This window comes from Aotus nancymaae, unplaced genomic scaffold (assembly GCF_030222135.1).
Source record: "Aotus nancymaae isolate 86718 unplaced genomic scaffold, 86718_ANA_hifiasm-v0.15.2.pri h1tg000016l, whole genome shotgun sequence".
Taxonomy (NCBI): domain Eukaryota; kingdom Metazoa; phylum Chordata; class Mammalia; order Primates; family Aotidae; genus Aotus; species Aotus nancymaae.
In genome coordinates, this window is record NW_026988428.1 from 82,988,991 (window position 1) to 83,006,001 (window position 17,011).

Sequence of the window (17,011 nt, forward strand, 5' to 3'; positions counted from 1 at the left end):
ACAATATGTTAAAATGAAAAACACTTTCAGTATGTAAAATATGAATACATATTTTACAATAGTAAACCTTGCTACCCGTATTTGGTAAATTGGACAGTTTTCTCCTTTCTCTTCATTGAACCATGTACTTAATGCTGTTGTAGCAATTATAACACTTTATTTTACATATTGCGTCATATTTCTAATCTGCTTTCTGTAGGGTTTAGTGCCGTCACATGGCAAGAGATTGAAACATTTGTGGAATAAAATAGTAGTATCTGCCAGGTGTGGTGGCTCAAGCTTATAATCCTAGAACTTTGGGAGGCCAGGGTGGGCAGATGCTTGAGCCCAGGAGTTCCAGACCAGCCTGAGCAACATAGTCAGACCTTGTTTCTATAAAAAATAGCTGGGCATGGTGGCATGTGCCTATGGTCTCAGCTACTTGGGAGGATGAGGTGGGAGGATTGTCTCAGCCTGATGGGTGATTATTCTAGTACACTCCAGTCTGGTCAATAGAGTGAGACATTATCTGAAAAAAATTGTTATCAGTGTGAACAGGGACATCTGGGGTATGCTAAGAACTTCTGAGACAGATATCACAGGTATCAGCAAGGTTCTTCCTAAACATTCTAAAAGGGTGTCATAGTAAGAGAATATAGATGAGAGAATGAATTGTCCATGGACTGGAAGCAAGGCCAAGTGAATGTTCACTACACTGTATAGTGGCATTTAGGGCATTTAGGCAAAGGAGAGGCTGGCATATCTAGACTGGTCAAGAGACAGACCCATTCCTCAGTTTTGTTTTGACTTTGTGTGATTGATTCAATGGTTATTCTATGTAAGAGTAGGATAAAGTTGACATGATCAACTTAATTAATCCTCCCTTCTAGGCAATTTTTGTGCTATTTCTAAGAATGCAACTGGACACTTTATAGAAGGTCTTTTTCAAATTTAAAGCAAATGGGTTTTGATGTAAATCAAAGCATGTTATAAGTGCCAATGTGTAGCACGCAGAAATACATAGATTACCCATTATAATTCATTAGGGAAATAATTGAAGTGCTTGTTTTAATCTAAGATATTCAGATATTAAGTCATTCCCTTTGAGTAAAAGTAAACATTCTGCTTCTAACTAAGCCTTTGTTACAACAAAAATGATTCCCTCAGAATAGAGCATTATTAGATAATTATGATTTAAAAAAAATACTTGTTACCCTAATGCATGTTACAAGGACCGATCTATTGCCAGATCTCATACAAAATTGTATTTATACTTAATTTCATGTAGTGGAATATGATTTATTACAGAATTGATGCCTAAAAAATGCCAAACAAAATGGACTCTTTCCTTCCTTCCTTCTTTTTTTCTTTCTTTCTTTCCTTCCTTCCTTCCTTCCTTCTTTCTCTCTCTTTTTCTTTCTTTCTTTCTCTCTTTTCTTTCCTTCCTTCCTTCCTTCCTTCTCTCTCTCTTTCTTTCTTTACTTCTTCTTTCTTTCTTTTTCTTTCTTTTGACAATGTCTTGCTCCGTTGCCCAGGCTGAACCTCCTGGACTCAATTGATCCTCCCACCTAATAGCTGGGACCACAGGTGCATGCTACCCGGCTAATTTTGCATGTTTCTATAGAAATGGGATTTTGCCATGTTGCCTAGGCTGGTCTCCAACTCCTTGGGTCCAAGTGATCCTCCTACCTCGGCCTCCCAAAATGCTAGGAATACAGGTGTGAGCCACCATGCCTGGCTGCAGTTGACCTATTTTTAAGACCACTGTTGAAGTGGTAGCTCAACATGTTTTGTGAGATCTTTTATATAAGGATTCAGATAATTCTTGTTTGACTGTAGTTCTTGGAAAAAAAAATGTAAGTAACTCAACGTGTTTTCTGTAGACAGAAAATGGAACTCGTTACTCCGTTTTTGGCTCAATGTCCAAGAAATTAAGAGCCAGGTGAATTTCCTAAGTACTAATTCCTGTTTAACTGAGGTACCTGAAAATACTGTAACCTTTGATCCTCTCAAAACGTAAGTTCTACTTTATTCTTAAATGCCTCATCTTGCACTATGTTTATTTTAAATAAAACTATTTTTTTCTGGTGAAAAGAATGTGTATTCACAGCAGAAAATTAGAAGATATAGAGAAGTATATGATGAAAAAATCAGTAATTTCTATTCCAAAGAAAACTTACTACATTACATTTTCTTCAGTGTCTTTTTCTATGTGAGTTACCATATACTTGGTAAATATATTTATAGATATTGACTTATTCATAAATATTTACTTAATTGGGATTGCACTTATCACTTACCTTTTCTTTTCACTCAACAGTGTATCAAAGGCATTTCCTCAGCCCATAAACCATTCTTCTATTTATAAAGCATAATTTTTCTTGGATTCATGAAATTCCATTGTATTGACAGACACTTATTTTCCTTTTATCAATTCAGTGTAGGTAGATATTTATGTTTTTTTAAATGTAGGTAGACATTTAGAAAAAAACATAAATGATCTGTAACTAAGAAAAACAACCTTATGAATAATTTTGTGTTCATCCTAGAAATGAGATTGCTTAGTGAAAGGGTGTGAATATTTGTATATTTTTAAGACTATATCTATGTTGAGTTCTATTTCTACATCTCTAAATGTTGGATCACTCTATTTTCCTACCAGCTGCTTATGTGACTAGTCTGTTTCCTCATGCTCTCAATAATTAAATTTTCAACGATGCTTGACTGGTAAATTATATATAGTACTTCATTGTTGTTTAAACTTATTCTTTGACTATTAATTTATTGGCCACGTATGTTTTTTATTTTTACCATTTACAGGTGAGTTATCCTGTTTTCTTTCACATGGTTTCAATCTGCAACCCTAATTTATTTATTTTTTCTTTCCAACTTTTAGGTTTGCGGGGTACATATGCATGTTTGTTACATGGATAAATTGTGTGTTGCTGGGGTTTGATGTACAGACTATCTTGTCACCCAGGTAATGAGCATAGTACTCGATAGGTAGTTTTTCAATCCTCACCCTCCTTCCACCCATCACCAACAAGTAGGCTGCAGTGTCTGTTGTTTCTGTGTGTACTGAATGTTTAGCTTGCACTTACATAAGAGAGAACACATTGTATTCCTGTGTTAACTCGTTTAGAAAAACAGCCTTTAGCTGCATCCATGTTGCTGCAAAAGACATGATTTTGTTCTTTTTTATGGCTGCATGGTATACCATGGTATATATGTACCATATTTTCTTTATCCAGTCCACTGCTGATGGGCATCTAGGTTGATTCCATGTCTTTGCTATTGTGAATAGTGCTGCAAAACACATATATGTGCACATGCCTTATTGGTAGAATGATTTACATTCCTTTGAGTATATACTCAGTAATAAGCTTGCTGGGTTGAAATTCTGTTTTTCTTTTAATTATACTTTAAGTTCTGGCATACATGTGCAGAACGTACAGTTTCGTTACATAGGTATACATGTGCCATGGTGATTTGCTGCATCCATCCTCCCATCATCTACATTAGGCATTTCTCCTAATGTTATCTCTCCCCTATCCTCTCATGCCCTGCTATCCCTCCCCTAGCCCTCCATGGCTCAATAGGCCCCAGTGTGTGATGTTCCCCTCCCTATGTCGATGTGTTCTCATTGTTCAACACCCACTTATGAGTGGGAAAATGCAGTGTTTAGTTTTCTGTTCTTGTGTCAGTTTGCGGAGAATGATGGTTTCCAGCTTGACCATGTCCCTGCAAAGGACATTAACTCATCCTTTTTTATGGCTGCATAGTATTCCATGGTGTATATGTGCCACATTTTCTTTATCCAGTCTATCATTGATGGCCATTTGGGTTGGTTCCAAGTCTTTGCTATTATGAGCAGTGCCACAATAAACATATGGTATTTATAAATCATTTATAATAGAATGATTTATAATTCTTTGGGTATATACCCAGTAATGGGATTGTTGGATCAAACGATATTTCTAGTTCTAGATACTTGAGGATTCACCACACTGTCTTCCACAATGGTTGAACTAATTTACACTCACACCAACAGTGTAAAAGCATTCTTATTTCTCCACATTCTCTCCAGCATCTGTTGAATCCTGATTTTTTAATGATCACCATTCTAACTGGTGTGAGATGGTATCTCAATGTAGTTTTGATTTGCATTTCTCTAATGACCAGTGATGATGAGCTTTTTTCATAGGTATGTTGGCTGCATAAATGTCTTCTTTTTAGAAGTGTCTGTTCATATCCTTTGCCCACTTTTTGATGGGGTTGTTTGCTTTTCTCTTGTAAATTTAAGTTCTTTGTAGATTCTGGATATTAGCCCTTTTTCAGATGGGTAGATTGCAAAAGTTTTTTCCCATTCATTTGGTTGCCAGTTCACTCTGATGATAGTTTCTTTTGCTGTGCAGAAACTCTTTAGTTTAATTAGATTCCATTTGTCTATTTTGGCTTTTCTTGCCATTGCTTTTGGTGTTTTAGTTATGAAGTCCTTGCCTGTGCCTATGTCCTGAATGATTTTGCCTAGGTTTTCTTATAGGGTTATTATGGTGTTAGGTCTTATGTTTAAATCTTTAATTCATCTGGAGTTAATTTTTGTGTAAGGCGTAAGGAAGGGATTTGGTTTCAGCTTTCTGCATATGGCTAGCCAGTTTCCCCAACACCATTTATTAAATAGGGAATCCTTTTCCCATTGTTTGTTTTTGTCAGGTTTGTTGAAGATCAGATGGTTGTAGATGTGTGGTGCTATTTCTGAGTCCTCTGTTCTGTTCCATTGGTTCATATCTCTGTTTTAGTACCAATGCCATGCTGTTTTGATTACTTTAGTCTTGTAGTATAGTTTGAAGTCAGGTAGTGTGATGCCACCAGATTTTTGTTTTTGTTTCTGTTTCTTGCTTTGGATTGTCTTGGCTATGCAGTCTCTTTTTTGGTTCCGTATGAAGTTTAAGGTGTTTTTCTCCAATTCTGTGAAGAAAGTCAATGGTAGCTTGGTGGGGATAGCATCAAATCTGTAAGTTACTTTGGGCAGTATGGCCATTTTCACAATATTGATTCTTCCTAACCATGAGCATGGAATGTTTTTCCATCTGTTTGTGTCCTCTCTGATTTCCTTGAGCAGTGATTTGTAGTTCTCCTTGAAGAGGTCCTTTACATCCCTAGTTAGTTGTATTCCTAGGTATTTTATTCTCCTTGTAGCAATTGTCAATGGGAGTTCACTCATGATTTGACTCAGTTTGTCTATGACTAGTGTATAACAATGCTTTTGATTTTGCACATTGATTTTGTAGCCTGAGACCTTGCTGAAGTTGCTTATCAGCTTAAGGAGATTTTGGGCTGAGACAGTGGGGTCTTCTAAGTATACAATCATGTTGTCTACAAATAGAGACAATTTGACTTCCTCTTTTCCTAGTCAAATACGCTTTATTTCTTTTTCTTGCCTGATTGCCCTGGCCAGAACTTCTCATACTATGTTGAATAGGAGTGGTGAGAGGGCATCCTTGTCTTATGTCAGTTTTCAAAGGGAATGCTTCCAGTTTTTGCCCATTCAGTATGATATTGGCTGTGGGTTTGTCATAAATAACTTATTTTGAGATACGTTCCATCAATACCTAGTTTATGGAGAATTTATAGCATGAAGAGCTGTTGAATTTTGTCAAAGGCCTTCTCTGCATCTATTGAGATAAACGTGGTTTTTGTCTTTGGTTCTGTTTATGTGATGGATTACATTTATAGATTTGCGTATGTTGAACCAGCCTTGCATCTCAGTGATGAAGCCAACTTGATCATGATGGATAATTTTTTGATGTACTGTTGGATTCAGTTTGCCAGTAGTTTATTGAGGATTTTTGCATCCATATTCATCAAGGATATTGGCCTGAAATTTTCTTTTTTCATTGTGTCTCTGCCAGGTTTTGGTATCAAGATGATTTTAGTCTCATAAAATGAGTTAGGGAGGATTCCCTCTTTTGGTATTGTTTGGAATAGTTTCAGAAGGAATGGTACCAGCTCCTCTTTGTACCTCTGGTAGAATTTGGCTGTGTAACCATGTGATCCTGGACTTTTTTTGGTTGGTAGGCTCTTAATTACTGCCTCAACTTCAGACTTTGTTATTGGTCTATTCAGGAATTCACTTTCCTGGTTTAGTCTTGGGAGGGTGTAAGTGTCTAGGAATTTATCCATTTCTTCTAGATTTACTGGTTTATTTGCATGAGGTGTTTGTAGTAATCTCTGATGGTAGTTTGCATTTCTGTGGGATCAGTGGTAATATCCCCTTTACAATTTTTTATTGCATCTATTCGATTCTTCTTCCTCTTCTTTTTTATTAGTCTGGCTAGTTGTCTATCTATTTTTTTTTTTGAGACAGAGTTTTGCTCTTGTTACCCAGGCTGGAGTGCAATGGCGCAATCTCGGCTCACCACAACCTCCGCCTCCTGGGTTCAGGCAATTCTCCTGCCTCAGCCTCCTGAGTAGCTGGGATTACAGGCACGCGCCACCATGCCAAGCTAATTTTTTGTATTTTTAGTAGAGACGGGGTTTCACCATGTTGACCAGGATGGTCTCGATCTCTCGACCTCGTGATCCACCCGCCTCGGCCTCCCAGATAGTTGTCTATCTATTTAGTTGATCTTTTTAAAACACCAGCTACTGGAATTACTGATTTTTTGAAGGGTTTTTTGGTGTCTCTATCTCCTTCAGTTCTGCTTTGATTTTAGTCATTTCCTGCTTCCTTCTAGCGTTTGAATTTGATCTTGCTCCTCTAGTTCTTTTAATCGTGACTTTAGGGTATCAATTTTATATCTTTCCTTACTTCACTGGTGGGTATTTAGTGCTATAAATATCCCTCTGGATACTGCTTAATATATGTCCCAGAGATTCTGGTACATTGTGTCTTTGTTCTCTTTGGTTTCGAAGAACATCTTTATTTCTGCCTTCATTTCATTATTTATCCAGTAGTCATTCAGGAGCAGGTTGTTTAGTTTCCATGAAGTTCTGTGGTTTTGAGTGAGTTTCTTAATCCTGAGTTCTAATGTGATTGCACCGTGGTCTGAGAGAATGTTTGTTATGATTTTCATTCTTTTACATTTGCTGAGGAGTGTTTTTCTTTCAATTATGTGGTCAATTTTAGAATAAGTGTGATGTGGTGCTGAGAAGAATATATATTTTGTGGATTTAGGGTGGAGAGTTCCATAGATGTCTATTAGGTCCGCTTGGTCGAGATCTGAGTTCAAGTCCTGGATATCTTTGTTAATTTTCTGTCTTGTTGATCTGTCTAATACTGACAATGGGGTGATAAAGTCTCCTACTATTGTGTGGGAGTCTAAGTCTCTTTGTAGATAATTAAGAACTTGCTTTATGAATCTGGGTGCTCCTGTATTGGGTGCATATACATTTAGGGATAGTTAGCTTTTCTTGTTGCATTGATCCCTCTACCATTATGTAATGCCCTTCTTTGTCTCTTTTGATCTTTGTTGGTTTAAAGTCTTTTTATCAGAGACTAGGATTGTAATCCCTGCGTTCTTTTTTTCTCTCCATTTGCTTAATAAATCTTTCTCTATTCCTTTATTTTGAGCCTATGTGTGTCTTTGAATGTGAGATGGGTTTTCTGAATACAGCACACCGATGGGTCTTGACTCTTTATCCAATTGCCAGTCTGTGTCTTTTGATTGGGGCATTTAGCCCATTTACATTTAAAGTTAATAATTGTTGTGTGTGAATTTGATTCTGCTGTTTTGATGCTAGCTGGTTGTTTTGCCCATTAGTTGATGCAGTTTCTTCATAGTGTCGAAGGTCTTTCTGATTTGGTGTGTTTTTGCAGTGGCTGGTACTGGTTGTTTCTTTCCATGTTTAGTGCTTCCTTCAGGAGCTCTTGAAAGGCAGGCCTGGTGGTGACAAAATCAGCAGTTGCTTGTCTGTAAAGGATTTTATTTCTCCTTCACTTATGAAGCTTAGATTGGCTGGATGTGAAATTCTGGGTTGAAAATTCTTTTCTTTAAGGATGTTGAATACTGACCTTCACTCTTTTCTGGTTTGTAGGGTTTCTGCCAAGAGATCAACTGTGAGTCTGATGGGCTTCCCTTTGTGGGTAACCCGAACTTTCTCTCTGGCTGCCTTTAGCATTTTTTTCCTTCATTTCAACCCTGGTGATTCTAATGATTATGTGTCTTGGGGTTGCTCTTCTCGAGGAATATCTTTGTGGTGTTTTCTGAATTTCCTGAATTTGAATGTTGGCCTGTTTTGCTAGGTTGGGGAAGTTCTCCTGGATAATATCCTGAAGAGTATTTTCCAACTTGGTTTCATTCTCCCTGTCACTTAAAGGTACACTGATCAAATGTAGATTTGGTCTTTTCGCATAATCTCATATTTCTAGGAGGGTTTGTTTATTTCTTTTCACGTTTTTTTTCTCTAGACTTGCCTTCATGCTTTATTTCATTGAATTATCTTCAATCTCTGATATTGTTTCATCCACTTGATTCATTTGGCTATTGAAACTTGTATTTGCTTCATGAAGTTCTCCTGCTGTGTTTTTCAGCTCCATCAAGTCATTTATGCTTTGTCTACACTGGTTATTCCAGTTAGCATTTCATCTAATCTTTTTTCAAGGTTCTTAGCTTTCTTGCATTGGGCTACAACATGCTTCTTTAGCTTAGAGAAGTTTGTCATTACCCACCTTATGAAGCCTGCTTCTGTCAATTCGTCAAACTCATTCTCCATCCAACTTTGTTCCTTTACTGGTGAGGAGTTGTGATCCCTTGGAGGAGAAGAGGCATTCTGGATTTTGGAGATTTCAGCCTTTTTGTGATGGTTTTTTTCATCTTGGTGGATTTATCTACTTTTGGTCTTTGAAGTTGATGACCTTTGGATGGGTTCTCTGAGTGAAAGCCTTTTTGTTGGTGTTGAAACTATTTCTTTTTGTTAGTTTTCCTTCTAACAGTCAGGTCCCTCTTCTGCAGGTCTACTGGAGTTTGCTGGAGGTCCACTCTAGACACTGCTTGCCTGGGAATCACCAGCAGGGGATGCACAATAGCTAAGATTGCTGCCTGTTCCTTCCTCTGGTAACTTCCTCCTAGAATGGTACCCACCAGATGCTGGCCAGAGCTCTCCTCTATGAGGTGTCTGTCAGCCTCTGCTGGGAGGTATCTCCCTGTCAGGATACACGGGTCAGGGAACCACTTGAGGAGTCAGTCTGTCCCTTATCAGAGCTTAAGCACTGTGCTGGGAGATCCGTTGCTCCTTCAGAGCTGCTGGACTGGGACGTTGAAGTCTTCTGAAGCTGAACATGGAACCACCCCTTTTCCCAGGTCCTCTGTCCCAGGAAGGTGGGGGCTTTATTTGTAAGTCCCTGATGGGCTGCTGCCTTTTTTTAGAGATGCCCTGCACAGCAAGAAGGGAGTTCAGTGACACAGTCTGCCTGCAGAGGCCTTGCAGAGCTGCCATGGGCTCCACAGAGTCATTGAGTAAACTTCCAGGTGACTTTGTTTATACAGGCGAGGTTAAAACTGCCTACCCAAGCCTCAGCAGTGGTGGATGCCCCTTGCCCCACCAAGCTTGAATGTCCTAGGTAGAGCTCAGACTGCTGTGCTGGTTGTGAGAATTTCAAGCCAGTGGATCTTAGCTTGTTAGTTTTCATGGCAGTGGGACCCGCCAAGCCAGATCACTTGGCTCCCTGGCTTCAGCCCCCTTGTTAAGGGGAATGAGCGGTTCTATCTTGCTGGTGTTCCAGGCACCACTGGGGTATGAGGAGGTGCTGTTGTGGCTAAAACTGCTGTGGCTAAAACGGACACCCAGTTTGGAAACCCAGGGTGCTGTTGTTTTAGGCTGTACAGGGAATCTCCTGGTCTGCAGGTTGTGAAGACCAAGGGAAAAGCACAGCATCTGAGCCACAGTGCCAGAGTGTCAGGAAAAGTCCCTAATGGCTTCCCTTGGCTAGGAGAGGGAGTTCTCCAGCCCCTTGCACTTCCTGGTGAGGCATCGTCCCACCCTGCTTCAGCTTGCCCTCCTTGGGCTGCACCACTGTCTAACCATTCCCAGTGAGATGAGCCATGCACCACAGTTGCAAATGGTGAGATTACCCACCTTCTGCATTGCTCTCGCTGGGAACTATCCACCGGAGCTGTTCCTATTCAGCCATCTTGGTGGAAAAATCATGAAACTCTGTTTTAAGTTATTTGAGAAATCTCTACACTGGTTTTCACAGTGGCTGAAAAAATTTGCATTCCCACCAGCAGTGTGTAGGTATTCCTTTTTCTCTGCAACCTTGCCAGAATCTATTATTTTGTGACTTTTTATTAATAGCCATTCTGACTGGTGTGAGATGGTATCTCATTGTGATTTGCATTTCTCTTATAATTAGTGATGTTGAGAGTTTCTTCATATGCTTGTTGGCTGCATGCATGTCATTTTTTGAGAAGTATGTCTTCGCTCATTTTTTTTTTTGCTTATTGAATTAAGTTTCTTAGTGATGCTTGATATTAGACGTTTGTTGGATGCATAGTTTGCAGATATTTCCTCCCATTCTGTAGGTTGTCTGTCTGTTGATAGTTTCTTTTGCTGTCCAGAAGCTCTTTAGTTTTATTAGGTCCCACTTGCCAATTTTTGTTTTTGCTGCAATTGCTTTTGGAGTCTGTTATGAAATCTTTTCCAGGGCCTATGTCCAGAATGGTATTTCCTAAGTTTTCTTCTAGAGGTTTTATAGTTTTAGTTTTACATTGAAGTCTTTAATCCATCTTCAGTTGATTTTTATATATGGTGAAAGACAGTGCTCTTGTTTCAGTTTTCTGTGTATGGTTATCTAGTTATTACAGCACCATTTATTAAACGGGGAATTATTTCCTTGTTACTTGTTATCAGCTTTGTTAAAGATGATGTGGTTTTAGGTGCATTGCTTTATTTCTGTGTTCTCTAACCTGTTCCATTGTTCTATATGTCTGTTTTTATATGATTACGATGCTATTTTGTTTAGTGTAGCCTTACAGTTTCAAGGCGGATAGTGTAATGCCTATGGCTTCATTCTTTTTGCTTATGATTGCTTTATCTATTCAGCTCTTTGTTCCATATGAATTTCAGAATAATTTTTTCTAATTCTGTGAAAAATGATATTAGTAGTTTTATGGGAATAGCATTGAATCTGTAAATTGCTTTGGCTAGTATGGCCATTTTAACAATATTGATTCTTCCTATCCATGAGCATGGAATGTTTTTCCATTTGTTTGTGTTATCTCTGATTTTCAGCAGTTTTGTGATTCTTATTGTAGGGATCTTTTACCTCCCTGGTTAGCTATATTCCTAGGTATCTTATTTTTTTGTGGCTATTGTGAATGGGATTGCGTTCTTGATTTGGCTCTCAGTTTGGATGTTGTTGTGAAACCCTCATTTCTGTACTCAATGTTAGAAGAATTGGGTTCTAGTTAGTAACTCTGCTGCTAACTGAGAGATCTTGAAAAAAAAGTGACCTGTGGGGGTCTCTATTTTTCCACCTAGACAGTATAAAATATATTTTTGTCCTGATATCAGTTTGGTATGTTCAAGAAGCAAGTTTTGTTATGTCATTTTATTGTCTTAACTCCTTATGGGTATCCCTCAGTCTAGAAGGAAACATGTTTTTGGCCCCTGTCCTTAGTCATCTCTTGCTATGTGTGGTAGTGTCAGCTCTGTGGATAATTGATGAATTTCATCAATGCAGAATATGATAGTTGTAGCAGACAGCAGCATTGTGTTTCATTGGATTAAGTCAAACTCTGGTTTATGGTTTAGTGTTTACAAGTATCTCATTGACAAACTCTACTGGATTACTGGATTTGCAGTCCTCCAGTAAACATTATCCCAGTGGAGAAACCCAGTAACCATTTTCTGACTGTAAAAAATTGAATGAATGATGTCAAGTGGTTTATAAAATGGTCTGCCTATCAAAGGGTATCCTGAAAACCAGATGAAATAATACATGGAAAGATAATGTATCAGGAAATGAAATAATATTATGGAGTGTAATACAAATATAAATTACTCTCATTGGTCTGAATGTCATTAATACAGTTGACCTACATTATTTTTTAATGCTGAGAAAGTATGAAGAGTGACATGTTTTATATGAACGGATTTCCACCAAGTTGTCTATTGTCACTGACTTGTAAACTCGCGACTAGTTTTCTGCATTCCTGTGGATGTGATTTTGGAGCTCTGTTATTAAGACTTTTGCGATATTGGTGGAGTCACACAAAATGACCTAAAGACACTCTCAGAGAATCAGAAGCAGCATGTGAGCTTCAGGCAACTACATTCACACATCCTGGTACATATAATGGAAAAAGTATGAAGATACAGCACCTGTACTAACTGAAACACCCTTTTCATCATGAAACAGCTTTAATTCAATATACAGACCATGAGTAATGTATAGGGTGGCTTACTCATTACTCATTCACATTCATTCATAGAGTACACAACAGAATCAATACCAACTTTAAACAAAAGAATAGTAAAGCAGGGGAAATAGGGGAGGGACAGCAGGGGGTGGGGAGTTGGGGAGAGATAGCATGGGGAGAAATGCCAGATATAGGTGATGGGAGGGAAGGCAGCAAATCACACTGCCATGTGTGTACCTATGCAACAATCTTGCATGTTCTTCACATGTACCCCAAAACCTAAAATGCAATTAAAAAAAGAATAGTAAAGCATATTGTTATTTTCCATATACATTTTGTCTTTGCTTATGCCTAAGTTCACAGTATACTAGTTACTTGCTTTAATATTTTAATCATTGGTGTTTTCCATACTACTTCACAGCATATCATTGTGAGAAAACACTTTTAAAGCCAAGAATCAATGAATTGTTGGGAAGCTATTTTTATAAATACAACAGAAAATTATTAAGAATGCCAAGGATCCTTAAGAGCTGTGCTTGTCCATCTGTTGGGTTCTTGATAATATTGAACCTCATCTGTTTAGAATAACTGTTTTTTTCTAGTTAAAAGCTTTATACACAGGAAGTTTCAAGTACTTTTTTTGAGTGAAAAATATTCCAGTTGTTTCACACTCCTTCTTAGATGTCTTTTCAGTATTGCCCTACACAGTTATCTAACATTTCATGCAATGGAGTAAATTTTCCTGGGATTATCTCAGACTTACTCAAGTAAGTAATGTGATTGAATTTTATTTGTTTTATGTGAAACATTCTCTGAGCAGCTCCACTGCTATATGGGATCCTGTTGGAAGAGAATTATCTCTGAAGGATTTTTGGGGGAAGAAAGTGTTAAAAAGAATAATAGTGCTCTTGGTAGCCCAGATGTTAATACCACAACATCCTACAGAGGAGAGTCAGGTAGTGTTTCAGTGTGGCCTTCATCTGCCTATTGATACCAGTATGGAGTGTGGAGTTATGGTTAATCTGATAATGTAATTTTCCAAATCAACTGTGTGTTCTTTTTTCTTTAATTAAACCCTGTCTATAGAGTTACCATTCAGGTTGCTGCTGTTAAACTATGGAATCTTTTGATAATTGACATCATTTTCTGGTGTACAAACACTCCAAATATTCTAGTTTTCTCAGAAGCTTTTTTTTTTAAAATTTTTAAATTTATTTCACTTTAGGTTCTGGGGTATATGTGCAAGTCATGCAGGGTTGTTGCAAAGGTGCATACATAACCAGGTGGTTTGCTGCCTCTATTCCCCCTTCATCTATATCCGGCATTTCTCCTCATGTTATCCCTCCCCACCCTTCCCACTACCGGCTGTCCCTCCCCTATCCCCCCACCACTGCCCCCAGTGTGTGATGCTCCTCTCCCTGAGTCCACGTGTTCTCATTGTTCAATACCCACTTATGAGTGAGAACATGCAGTGTTTGGTTTTCTGAGAATGATGGTTTCCAGATTTATTCAAGTCCCTACAAAGGACACGAACTCATTGTTTTTTATGGCTGTGTAGCATTCCATGGTGTATATGTGCCACATTTTCTTTGTCCAGTCTATTATTGATGGGCATTTGGGTTGGTTCCAGGTCTTTGCGATTGTACACAGGGCTGCATTGAATATACTTGTGCATGTGTCTTTATAATAGAATGATTTATAGTCCTTTGGGTATATACCCATAATGGGATTGCTGGGTCAAACAGAATTTCTATTTCTAGATCCTTGAGAAATTGCCACATTGTCTTCTACAATGGTTGAACTAATTTATACTCCACCAACAGTGTAAGAGTGTTCCTATTTATCCACATCTTCTCCAGCATCTGTTTTCTCAGGTTTTTTAATGATCGCTATTCTAACTGGCGTGAGATGATACCTCAGTGTGGTTTTGATTTGCATTTCTCTAATGACCAGTGATGATGAGCATTTTTTCGTTTGTTGGCCTCATATATGTCTTCTTTTGAAAAGTGTCTGTTCATATCCTTTGCCCACTTTTGAATGAGTTTGTTTGTTTTTTTCTTGTATATCTGTTTTAGTTCTTTGTAGATTCTGGATATTAGTCCTTTGTCAGATGGGTAGATTGAAAAAATTTTTTCCCATTCTGTTGGTTGTTGGTTTGCTCTAATGATTGTTTCTTTTGCTGTACAGAGGCTCTGAAGTTTAATTAGATCCCACTTGTCTATCTTGGCTTTTGTTGTCATTGTTTTTGGTGTTTTAGTCATGAAGTCCTTGCCTATGCCTATGTCCTGGATGGTTTTGCCTACGTTTTCTTCTAGAGTTTTTATGGTGCTAGGTTTTTTTTTTTTTAAACAGTAACATGCATTTGTCTGTTTGAGGGAGGAATATTTAAAATTAAAATATTATATAATTATAAGAAAGACCAGATATTCCTTGCTCTGCCCTTGGGCAACCAAGAAAACAAAGCCTGTTTTGTATCTCAAAAATAAAAGAGAGACTTGACAGAAGTAACAGTGCTCAGTGCTTGCAACCCAAGCCAATTTGTACTCTTGTTATGAAGCCCAAATTCTAAAGGCTACAAAAATTCTGTTAAATCAAGGAGTAAAAAAAAATCACAGTGAGGGAACTGCCTGCTGTCGGATGATTTCTTGCTAATATGTTTAAAGATTTTGGATTTTTCAACTTTCTTTGTTTTCTGGTAGCCAAATCCACCACCGCCTCCTCGCTTTTTCTGCTTGCCTTCATTGCTGTTGACGTTCAGATCAACAAAGGGAGGCACCTTGAAACCAAATGACAGAGCAACTTGTGGCAAATTTAAGTTATTAACGTTAAAGATCTGTTTCAGAGAATGGGGATCATAGGCGCATATGTATGACTTATATGCTTCATGGGCTGACTTATGAAGAAAGTAGTTCTTTTCAATCGACTTCTCAAGCTGGGACTGAATGCCAGAAATTTTAGACCAGGAAAAGTCAAATTCACTTAATGGAACCTTGGATTGTTTCAAATAGCGAAGAAAACCCAATTCTTCTGGACGCAAAATGAGCAAGGCATGCCCTCTCCCATTTAGGACTCTGGTTGTTCTACCCACACGATGAATATATTCCTTAGGGTCATCGGGGGGATCATACTGAACAATCCAGTCGACTTCAGGAATGTCCAGTCCTCTTGCTGCCACATCTGTACACAACAGTGTTCCTGAATCTGCATTGCAGAACTGGAAGAATGTGGTTGTACACTTATTTTGTTTTTGCTTTCCATGAATGGCCAAGATGGGCAAATCAGTGTAATTCAGCAACTCATAGTGGGATTTCACAGACATACAAGATGAAAAGAAGACCATAAGTTTCTTCTTTCAGTTCTTCTTAAGGAATGTAGAAAGCAGAAGGAATCTCTTTTCAGAAGGACAAACAACATATCTCTGTTCAAGACCATCCACTGTTGCATTAGCTTTATCATCATCAACACCAACATACAATGGCTCTATAGAGAAATCCTTGCCAGGTCAACTTTTCGAGTTTGGGTGGCAGAAAAGAGCATAGTCTGTCTACATGTTGGCAAAAAAGTTTAATAATTTGCTTTAATTCCTCTTCAAATCCAACATCCAAGATACGATCAGCTTCATCAATAACTAGACACTGCAGGTTCTTATACATATATAAACCCTGGGGTATTCTGTATATGGTCCAGCAGACGGCCTGGTGTGGCCACAATGATGTTGATCCCATTAGCAAGTTTCTGTGCTTCAGCAGATCTGTTACTGCCACCCATTATCAACCCATAGGTATGCACATGGTGAGTCATTAGCTCCTTAAGAACACCGAAAGTTTGCATGGCCAGTTCTCTAGTAGGTGAGAGAATAAGGACTCCTGTTCCATTCCTGGGCATGAACTTTAACTTAACAATGAGTTCAACTGCAGGGATGAGAAAAGCCAGGGTTTTACCACTGCCTGTTTTTGCAGCTGCTAGAAGATCCCTGCTGTCCAGAAGTGGTCTGATACTTTTATGCTGAATTTCAGTCATGTTTGTAAAACCCATTTCTTTTATTGCCTTCAGAGTGTTTTCATTGACAAGATTACATAGAGAAGCAAATGAAGTATCCTCAAAAGCTCCTGTCAGTCCCAGGGGCAGGCTGGGCACCTCACTGTCATCTTCATTATCTGGCTTCTCCACATCATTTTCTGTTTCTTTAGGAGTCTCGGCACTTTCTTCTTCAGATTCTCCTTTGTTTCCAGTTTTTGCTTTTTTTGTGTCAGGCCCAGCATCATTCATCATTTTTCTCTTTTTCTTCTTCTTTTTCTTTTTTGATTCTGAATTGGGAGACTGCATTGCTGCCTCTCCATTGGTTAATACAATGGATTTCTGGGGAGATTTTTTAACTTTTGTATTTTCCACTGCTTCTTGAGACACATCTCCATTTTGAGCTTCTGATAAGCCCACATTCATAGAATGTTTTGATTTTTTAACCTGTGTACCTCCCATTGTTTCTTCAGACACATCTCCATTTTCAGTTTCTGACAGGGTCAGATTTGAGGCCCCCTGCAACTTTAGGTTCCGCTGCTGCAACTTTAGGTTCCGCTGCTGCAACTTTAGGTTCCGCTGCCGCAATTTGAGGCTCCGCTTCTTGATCTTCCTGCGTGGGAGTTTCATCGGGAGGTGAGACATGCTGTCCA

General features: G+C 38.5%; 1 pseudogene; it reads right to left on the bottom strand.

Moving 5' to 3' along the window:
• Positions 1 to 14,913: 14,913 nt before the first annotated feature.
• On the bottom strand, positions 14,914 to 16,860 carry LOC105713814 (ATP-dependent RNA helicase DDX18-like; annotated as a pseudogene).
• Between the last annotated feature and the right edge of the window lie 151 nt (positions 16,861 to 17,011).